Genomic DNA, 11184 nt, shown 5'->3' with positions numbered 1-11184 from the left:
AACCAAGTCAGCGAGTCTGACCGCCTGATCCCGTTAGTCACCTCTTACGCCAACCATAGTCGCCTATTACGGCAAGCATGGGTTTCTGAAGACCGATTCTACCCCGCATCTTCACGGGTCCAAAACTAAGTAAGTAAGTGGCTCCTGACAATTTTGACAAATGAAGATAACAAGGTGTTCATCATCTACAACACCGTTATCACAATGCGTGCATACATAATTTGAATAATCCACTGTACCTGTCTTAATATTCCGTGAATTATTTACATGAAAAGTGTGTCATGAAATTCTCAATTTACAAAAGACTCTTTATAAACGCTGTGTCTTCTAAATGAGTAACTAAATGTACATTTCGGTTTCTAAAAGAGACACGTTAAAGGGGCACTGATCTAAAGCAATTCCCCGGGACTGGTTGTTGCCCTTGTAATTGTTTTTTTCCCGTGAGTACCCGGATGATATAGAAGAAACCTAGACTAGTTCGCGACCTGTGCTGCGCAATTTGTAAGCGCATTTGTCACTTTTATTGATAGTATAAGGGCGTATGGTTACATCTATCATCAAAATGAAATACAGTTTTGGAAATAATAAGGAAATGTAGGTATCTTTGTGTGTAGCATCGGTAATGGTGACGAACTTTTGATAAGTCACTTGCTTGGTAATTGTGCGATTTTCCTTTACACTATTTTGACTTGCAACACAAAGTAAATATTTCTCCTGAGCATTGCTTATTTTATCGTGTTTATATTTTTTACTGTCAGAAATGTGCAAAATTTTCACTTAGGAATTTTATTAAAAGCCTGAATATTCTGAATCAGTTATTTTACAAATTGACTGAAAAATGTGTCTATCTGTATTATTATGATAACTAATTCCAAACATTTTTATGTTTAATATCATCACCAAGAGACTGAAAATGTTACGATGAAAAGTACATTTCTATATTGTTTGGCTTCTAATCCTACATATAATCTATTGTGATGTTTATAGGCCCTTTTGATCGTCTTGATCAGTTTTAGTCAATCTGTTAAAGAAATGGACAGATTTTTCAGTCAAAATGATATCCGGGAGTTTACCAAACTGAGAAAGACATGTTTTATTGACTGCACTGTAATTTTAAACTCCCAGACGCCTGATGAAACCTCCCGGACGTTTCCGGGCGCCTGATGAAACCTCCCGGACGCCCCCACCAGATGCTCCCCGACGTTGCCCGGACGCTATAGTACCGGACGTTTTACACTCAGTGAACCATCTGGGGCCACGCATGAACTTTGGAAAACGTGTTTCAGTATTAGTTATGGAATAGTATACAGAATATGACACTATAAAAGAACATTATTTTTGTTCCATAAGCAAATTTATATTGTATCCTTTAAAGCCTACGTTACGGAAACCTCGTCAGTTCGAATAAAATCTTATTTGCTTCGCAGATTCACTATTATTTAGTAGGACCGGTGTTCGATTCTCAACTGATCGCTTAGATTGTTACAGGTGTTTCACATAGGTGCCAAGTCTCAAAGGTCGGCTGAGAAAGCCCACGTGACAACTATTTTCATAACGTCCACGGTTCCTAAAAGAAATCTATTGAGTATGATAACAATGAGCAATCAATCAATACATTATCGGTTAACCCTTTGAACAAAGTATGTTGTTTTTACATCGGCACTTCACGCCATGATATGAGTGTATTCCCTTTGTTTTAGTAAACCTGGACATGTAAACACTCACTTTTGACATATCCACTGTGCAAGATAACAGTGATTAAACAATCAAAGTATTTTCTGTCAACCCTTTGATGACTAGGAACGATCCGTTGATTTACAAAAAAGTAAATCAACTGATCATTTATCTCTTGCTGGGCTGCCACATGCATATTACATAATGCACATTTCACCTCACTTCAAACCTGAATTTAGATTGAATAATTACCCCAGACACAATAAATGCCAAATGGAAACCTTTGTCAGGTATTCTGAGCGGTGCTACCACTAATTTTACCTGTAATAAATTCATTAACTGAGCACCAAGTGAATGACGACAAATACACAAGTGTAGGGTATACGAGAAAACGTGGATGACAACAAAGGAGTGGTAATCGTATTATCGACGCAATCCGAAATCAGAAAATGCTTTCACTGCATGGATACTCTTTTATTATTAAACTATAACAATCATATAACTATTTCCAAATGACGACATCCGATGTGCTTCTTTTTGTCTGTTTGTTTAGGCTGAAGAAATTAATTAACATGAGCCCTTTGTCGAAATCTTAATAGATCACGGTTAACCAATCAGTGTTAAAAAATGAGTAAAACAATTATTGCCTCCAAGTTTATTCAGCTGTCCTTGCAGACAGTAGCCCAGTCTCTTGTCACGCTCAGTTGCGTTGCGTATCATCCGGGTACTGACGGGGAAAAAACAATAACAAAGGCAACCACCAGTCCCGAGGAATTGCTTTAGATCAGTGCCCCTTTAACATTGTCATAATGGGCTAACAACTGTGATTGAAATATGGAATCATTTGATCAGGATTGAGCATAATTCTACAATGACACTGAAGAATGCTTATTTCTGGTATATTATTCCATTTGATACCTCAAACTCAACATGCCTTTTCACACAAAAACCTTGCCTCTGAAAACGTCGATGTATCGACAGCCTACGCATTGGTGCATACAACAATGGCTGCCGATACCCCATTAGAATTGTATACGTTCGATGTCAGAACAGCTTATCAAACATAATGAAATCTGTTTCAGAACACTCACAGTTAAGTAAAATACACACTGTTCACTGAAAGGGCCACACAGTCATCGGTCACCAACATGAGCAGATTCTCTCGACTCGTGTAGACTGCAGCTAATACCTCAAAGTGGTTCTGTTGGCACTGAGGTTGTGCCAGATTCGCTTCAGCCAGTACCCCATAACGTTAATGTTAACATAAATACAGAGCCATAAGTTTATGTCACCATAAACAACAATTTTGACAGCGATGGACAGTGAGGTCTCCTCCCATTAGTAAGACAGCCCAGTTGTGAGACACCTTAAAACAACAATGTCATACCTGGTTGCACATGTTAATCAGGTAATTAACCCCTATCATGAAAATGGACTTGTCTTATTATAGACAAAAGAAATTACTCAAGATGCTTAATTTCACAGTTCACATCACAGTTCACATCGAGGTTGTCACACTGACACAACCTTAATCCATCTTCAGAAGTTTGCCAACAGCATCCAAGAACTGGAGTGGTGTCTTGACACCCTGGGATAGCTGATCCTTCAGTCTGGAAAGTCGATTGTCAATCTCCTTGTACACACGCTTTCTTGCCGGTGGAGCTGCACCTAGGTCTAACTGAGATAGCTTGGTCTTCTCAGATTTCTCAATCTTCTTGATGATCTCGATGAACCTGTAGAGATTAGGATGATGATGATTCAGTGATGCATTGAGCCGACTGTGGAAACCCTCCAGGTTATTGTTGGTACTTGGGCCGAATGACTGGTGATGGTTCCACAGTGAAAGAGGGAATCTGGCTTCATAATCCACCCAGTTTGTGACTATGTAGTCGTTGAATTCGTCAGCATTCGGTACATCGGGAGACTGGTTCATGGAGTCAATCAATGCATCCTGAACCTGTTAAAGAGGCAAGAGGCAAGGCAGTGGTTGGTTCTTCTCTTGCTCTCTTCCTTAAGCTGCCAACAAACTGGATTCTGCTGGTGTCTTCTGGTGGGTGGTTGTGTACAGTGAAATTTCTGACAAAATTTCCAACTGTTGTACATTTGCCAATGCAGGTCTTAACGGTACATCGCCAGTGAGTACCAGTTGGTCTTACTTTGTTCTTGTAGTGGAGATATCCCTGAAAGGAGACCTGGAGAGTACCTCTTTGACTGGTAATGAACTCAACCTGCTGCAAACCTGCCATGATTGTGCATGAAATGTTCTGTTGTTGTTGCATTAGGTGTTTAAGAGGTCGCCTTCTGCCTAGGCAATTTCGGCTGACCTGTCCCTCTTTGGGACTCCTGTGTGTGAGAAGGGTTCACATATCTATTGTGATTTCGGTGTTCACATAATTTCTGTTTTTGCATTGATATGATTTCTATTTTTTTTATATTGATATGATTTCATTTTTATTCTTGGCTGCTCTGTTTATATACGTTCGAGCAGCTGTCCATCTCTGAGAAATAGAGTTAGTTTGGCCTTCGCTATTGCATCTCTTGGCTTTAGGAGATCTATGACAGATAGCGGATCTAACTGCAATTCTTGTTTTAACCTAGCCCGGGCTGGGGCATGGTCTTGACATTCTAGTAACAGGTGGTCAATGGTTTCAGCCTGATTGCAAGATGAACAAACCTTGTCATAGTGCTTTTTGTGACCAAGTCTGAGGCGTGAGATAGCAGTTTCAATTTTCCTTTCATTTGAGTATGAGTTTGGCTTTTGTTGGACCTTGGGTTGAATTTTGTATAGCCATCTGCCGTTCTTACTTGCGTCCCATTGGGCTTGCCATCTTTTTGCTATGGAGGCTTTGATTTTGCTTTTTATCTCTAGTTTACTAAAGGGAATAGGCTGTATATCCGCTTTGTCTAGAGCTAGCTTCGCCAGTGAGTCTGCTTTTTCATTTCCATGAATATCTATGTGAGAGGGGATCCAACACAGCTCCAGGGTTGGGTTTTCTCTTTTAGTGACTTCTGATGTTAAAGTAGTGTCAACTTTGGGAGTTTGTAAAGTCCAGGGAGGGTGTAACCCTTTGTAGTGACTTTCTGGAGGCTGAATGTCATCGCAATTGTGACTTCGAATGAGTTCACGTACTAATATCCCAGATGGCATTAGTGAGGGATTTTTTCGAGCTAGGGCTTCAACTCGAGCCTTTTTGTCTTGCCATATCTTTTTAACCAAAGGGTTTGATGTTCGTCCCCAGAACGATAATATTGCCTGCTCTCTTCTTAGTTTCAATGGGAGTTCTCCCGTTTCTACTTGTAGTGCTTCTAGTGAGGTGCCTGTCGCTGCGCCTGTGGCCAGCATTAGGGCTTTGTATTGTATTCTGTCTAGGCGCCTCAAGACAGTATTTGATGCTGAGTGAAAAGCCTCACAACCATAGTCAATTTTTGATCTGATAAGAGCTTTGTAGAGGTCCAGCTGAGTGTCCCTCGATGTGCCCCAAGATGTGCCTGAAATTGCCCGTAATACGTTCAGGTCTTTTTGACATCTGTTTTCCACATATTCTATATGCTTGCGCCAAGTGAGGTGTTGATCAAGGATAACTCCAAGAAATATTGCAGATTTTTCGAATTTGATAGGTTTGCCTTTTATGGAGACACAGGGTATCATAGCATCTTTCCCCCGGCGTTTGAATAGAACTCAAACCGTTTTTTCACTTGAAAGGGTGAATCCCCATTTTTGCACCATTGATCTACTCCGTCCAGGGCTGACTGGAGTTTTTTTCTGATTTGTGAGATATCTCTGTGTTTTACCCATATTGCTCCGTCATCAGCGAACTTAGAAGTTTGGGTAGGAGAGTTGACATGGTCAAAAAGATCATTGATCATGATATTAAACAGGGTTGGGCTTATGATGCTGCCTTGTGTCGTGCCATTGTCCAGTGCCATAGGATCCGATCGATTGTTCCCTAGTTTAACTGATAGCGACCTGTCTTGCAGGAAGCTGTCTATGAAGTTTGCCATGTTCCCTTCAACTCCATTTTGTGATAGTTTTGAGAGGAGTCCGTCATGCCATACCATATCGAAGGCTTTGCTGAAGTCCAGAAATACTACGGCTAGGTATTGTCTGTTTAATTGGGCTTTTTTTATTTCATTTTCCAGTCTTAGAATATAATCTAGACACGAGTGTCCCTTCCTGAAGCCACTTTGGTCAGGTTTTATGTGATTGCCAGTTTCAAGATGATCCATGAGCCTTTTTGTAACCATGGCTTCCATGGCTTTGCACATGTTTGAGGTGAGTGAGATCGGTCGATAAGAGTTTGGTAGGGCTTCTTCTTTCCCTTGCTTTAGCAGCGGGATAACCGCAGCATGTTTCCATGCTTTTGGGACTTCTCCTTTGGACCATATCGTGTTATACAACTCAGTGAGTAAGCCTTTGGTTTGATCAGGTAGGTTTTTCAATATCTCGTAACTGGTTGTGTCAAGACCAGGTGCTGTGCCTTTTCTATGTTGTATAGCATCATCAAACTCTGTCACAGTAAATGGTATATTGTATACCAGATGCTTGCTTTGCGGCCGTTTTGAGATCTTAGGCATAAGCATTTTTTCCTGTTTGAATTCTTCGCTGCAATTTGTGTTGCTGCTGACAGATGAGAAGTGCTCAGCTAGAATGTTGGCCTTTTCTTTGACTGTATGGGCGTTGGCTAACTTGGGAATTTTTGTGGGTTTCCGCTTACCCCTGATTGCGTGTATTTTGCTCCAGACTGTTTTAGCATTTGTTTTCTCATTAAGGGATTTGCAGAAGGCCTGCCATGACTCTTTTTTAGAATCGTCTATGAGTTGTCTTACTTTCGTCCTGGCTGCTCGGACTTGGGCAAAGGCTGATTTATCCCTTTTTGACCTATTTAGGGCTTTCTTGCTCACTCTCCTAGCTTTTGCTATTTCCCTGTTCCACCATGGAACCGGCGTTTTGCCAGTTTTGTGGTCTTTTTTTGGAATTGATTTTTCAGCTGCGGCAATAATTGCTGAGGTGAGATTTTTGCAAAAAAGATCAGGATCAACCGAGGCAATTTCTGAGGACTTGAATGATATACATTCCTTCCTGAATTTAGGCCAGTCAGCCTTTGCATAGTCCCATGTGGGCTGAGGATCGGGCTGTTCCTCTAATTGTGGTGGGCTACCTATGTAGGTGAGTATAGGAAGGTGATCGCTTCCCCAAGTGTCGTCATGGACTTGCCATTGGCAATGTGAGGCGAGGTGTTTGGTGGCAATTGTAAGATCAGTTGAACTCCATGTGTTGTGGACTTGGTCATAGCGTGTGTGACTGCCGTTGTTCAGAGTTATGAGATTGTCGTCCTCAACCCATTTCTCTACCATTTTGCCGTATTTGCATGAATCATTCCTGTCTTCCCAAAGAGGGCTGTGGGCATTAAAGTCACCAAGGATTATCCCATTTTTGCCTACTATTTGAGCTAGTCTTGTTAGCTCTTCCATGTTCGTTTCATGGGTAACCCTGTGATATATGTTAGCTATGCGTAATTCGTTGCCATTTCCCAGTTTTAGGGAGATTACTTGGGTTTCAAGGTTTCCTACGTTTGCTTCAATATTCTTGGAGGTACAGCCGTCGTGGACAAGGGTGATTAGTCCTCCTCCCTTGTTGCCAGGCATAAGTCTTTTTCTGTCTTTTCTATATTGGGTGTACCCAGGTAGTGTGAATTTGGCTTTTTCACTGAGTTTAGTCTCCTGTATTAGAATGACATGAGGCTTGATCACCTTTTTTTTGACGAGTGCAGTCAGTTCATTGCCGTGGCTCTTAAGGCCATTTGCGTTCCACTGTAGTAAAACTTACTTACTTACTTACTTTGGAGATTTAACGTGCGCTTTCCGACTGATGCGTATTTCGCACACGGGCCCGGCCAGGCCATTTAATGTGTTTCCGAGAGGGGCGAGGGTGGTCTGTGCAACCTAAGAGGGGGCTCTAGGGGTTGCTTATATAGAATTTGGGAATTTTGAGATTTGGAATATATGCCGATGGGGTTGGGGAGGAGAACTAAGGGAGCTGGGTATGGTGGATGATTGTTTGTTTGTGTGATTTTGATTTGGTAGGTTATTATGGTTTTAGATGCGTTTTATTAGTTCCGTTTTTATTAAGAATACGCCTAAGGCCTTGAAGTTTTCTAGTTTATTTTGTGGGTTTAGTATTGCTTCTAGAGTGAGAGCCTTGTTTAGATTGAGGGTGGTTTGTAATGCGGTTCGATGTGTTAGGTAGTGTGTGCAGTGGATGAGTGCGTGTTCTGGGGTTTCTGGTTGTTTGCAGTGTGGGCAGTTACCTGTAGTGTGTTTTTTAAGTTTTTTTAGGTGGTTATTTAGGTTGGTGTGTCCTGTTTGGAGTTTAGTGATTACTCTGTCGATTTTTTTTGATGGATGGAGAATTTTTGGTTTGGTTAGTGGTTTGCTGAGCACTCTTTTGACTTGGCTATTTGAGTTTAGATATAGGTTATGCCATTTTTTTGTGATTTTTTGTTTGTTTACACTTTTAATTTCTGATTTTGAGATGAGTAAGTTTAAGCTCCGAAACCCGTGTGTTTGGAGGTCGGATCTGAGGATCCGTCCGTGTAAATGTGACACCAATTTGGCCAATTTTTGTGTATGTATGCTAGTGTGGTAGTTTTAGCTATGTTTGGGTCGGTTTGTTTATTTAATTGGCTAGCTAGTGTTGTGTCTATTTTGGGTATTTTAAGTTTAGGGGTGAAGATATTTGATTGTTTGCAGTTTTGTTTAAGATTTTTAATTTGGTGTTCATTTAGGTAGTTTGTTATTCTTTGGGATATTGGGGTAAGTAAGGGGTGTTTACGAGCTAGAGCTTGGTTTTTGGGGCTGATGTTTTGGTTTATTAAGTTTTGGATGAGAGGGTTTGATTCGGACGCGGCCCAGAAATTTAAGCTTAGCTGTTCCCTGCGTAGACTTAGTGGCATTTCTCCTGTTAAGGCCTGAAGTGAGGTGTAGGAGGTGCCATGTTGGGTGCGTGTAATGAGTTTGAGAGCCTGATATTGTATTGAGTCAAGTTTTTTAGATAGAGAGTTGTTTAGGGTGTTGTATATGGCGCAGCCGTAGTCTAGTTTTGATCTAATTAAGGATATGTAGAGAGAGAGGAGAGTATCTTTGGAGGCTCCCCAGTTAGAGCCAGTTAGGCATCTTAGGGTGTTTAGGTCTTTACTGCATTTAGTTGTTAGGTTTTGGATGTGAGCATCCCAGGTGAGATGTTCATCGAAAATAAGTCCTAAGAATTTGGTTTGTTTTTGAAATTTGATTGTTTGATTGTTTAGCTGGAGGATTGGGGAGGCGGGTTTCATGTTTTTATGTTTGAATACTATTCCTGTTGTTTTTTCTGTGTTAAGGGAGAAGCCCCATTTGTCAGCCCATTGTTGTGTTTTATTAAGAGATTTTTGGAGTAGATTTTTGGTCATTTTCATGCTTTTAGTGCGGATCCAGATGGCTCCATCATCCGCGAATTTTGATGTGTTTACTTTAGGGGATAGATCCTCGAATAGATCGTTTATCATTATATTGAAGAGGGTGGGGCTGAGGATACTGCCCTGTGGAGTGCCATTTTCTAGGGGACATTGGTCCGATAGAGTTTGGTCTATACCCACGGTTATTTTACGATTGTTTAAGAAGTCCTGGATGTAGTTTATTATCTGACCTTTGAGTCCTATTTTTTTAAGTTTTTGTATTAGCCCATCGTGCCATACCATGTCGAAAGCTTTAGAGAAGTCTAAGAAGATGCCTGTGGTATATTGTTTATTTAGTTGTCCTGTCTTAATATCTTGTTCTAGTCGGGCGAGGTTATCTAGGGTTGAGCGGCCAGGAGTGAAACCGCTTTGATCTGGGTTAATGATTTTATTTTGGGTTAGGTAATGTTGTAATCTATTTTTAGCCATTGATTCCATTACTTTACATAAGTTTGAAGTTAGGGATATTGGTCTATATGAGTTAGCTTGATTAGCTGGTTTATTAGGTTTAGGGATTGGTATGACTAGGGCCTGTTTCCAGGGAGTAGGAACCTGTCCGTTTAGGTAGATGAGATTGTATAGTTTGAGTAGTGCCTGGAGTAGTTTTAGGGGGAGTTTTTTAATTATTTGGTAAGAGGTTAGGTCTAATCCTGGGGCTGTGCCCTTTTTCCTGTTTTGGATTACGTAGAGGAGCTCCTCCATTGTGTAGGGTTGATTTATTTCTAGATTGTTATTGTTTGGTTCTTTTGTGGGTTTGTTTTCTGTTTTAAGTTTATCTTGGAATTTTTGGCTGAAGTTGCTGTTACTGCCAACGGCCGAAAAGTGGTTGGCGAGATTATTTGCTTTTTGGGCGGGGTTGGTTGAGTTGTTAATGTTAGGGGTTTTTTTATGTCGTTTTAAGCCTCTAATGGCGTGGATTTTGCGCCAGACCGTTCTGGCATCTGTACGGTTATTTATACCTTCGCAGAATTTTTTCCAGTCTCTACTTTTGGCTATTTGGACTAGTTTTTGAACCTGGTGGTTTAGTTCGTGGGCTATGTTTAAATATTTGTAGTCGCGTTTTGCTTTATTGAAGGCTGATTTACGTTTTCGTCTGGTCTGTTCTATTTCCTCATTCCACCATGGTACCGTCGGTTTGCCTGTCTTAGATGTTTTGAAGGGGATGGAGGTTTTGGCTGCGTTTATTATATAGTCTGTTAGGTTTTTACAATAGGTTTCTGGATCATTATTTTCTATTTCGTTTAAGTTAGCTTCGTTGCAGATATCTTGGAATTGGTCCCAGTTAGCTTTATTGTAATGGAATTTTGGTTCTTGGTTTTCTGTTTGGATTGGTACGTTTGTATTTCCTATGGTTATGTTTATGGGGAAGTGGTCGCTACCTAGCGGGACGTCGTGCACTTCCCATTGAGTGCTTTGGGCTAGATCTGCGGTGCATATGGTTAGGTCGATAGCCGACATTTTTTGGTTTATCTTATCGTACCTCGTGGGTTGGTTGCTATTAAGGAGTACTAGGTCGTTTGTTTCTATCCATTCGGAGATTAATTTGCCATGATTATCTATTTTATCATCTATGCTCCATGTAGGATGGTGAGCGTTAAAGTCTCCTAGGAATATAGTAGATTTATCGCTTATTTTGAGTAGTTTGTTTAGATCCTCAGGTTGGACTTTTTGTTCCGCCCAGTGGTAAATATTTATGATGTTTATGTTTCGGTTATTTAATGTGATTTTAATGCCGTTGGCTTCTAGGTTTGGCGTGTCTATTTTTATTTCTTCGTAATTTATATCTTCCCTGATAAATATGATTAGTCCTCCTGCGGCTCTTCTTGTTTTCGGTTTAGCTCTGTCAGTTCTAACTGAGTTGTAGTTAGGTAGTGTGAATTTCGATTTTTTTGAGAATTTGGTTTCCTGTATACAAGCAATGTGAGGGCCTTTATTTAGTTTAAATTTAGTTTTTAGTTCATGGCCGTGGGAGGTGAGTCCGTTGGCGTTCCACTGAAAAATATTTAGTCCTTCCATTATT

Source organism: Haliotis cracherodii, unplaced genomic scaffold (assembly GCF_022045235.1).
Source record: "Haliotis cracherodii isolate W230 unplaced genomic scaffold, xgHalCrac1.p SCAF_34, whole genome shotgun sequence".
NCBI lineage: Eukaryota > Metazoa > Mollusca > Gastropoda > Lepetellida > Haliotidae > Haliotis > Haliotis cracherodii.
This window is presented reverse-complemented; position numbering follows the sequence as displayed.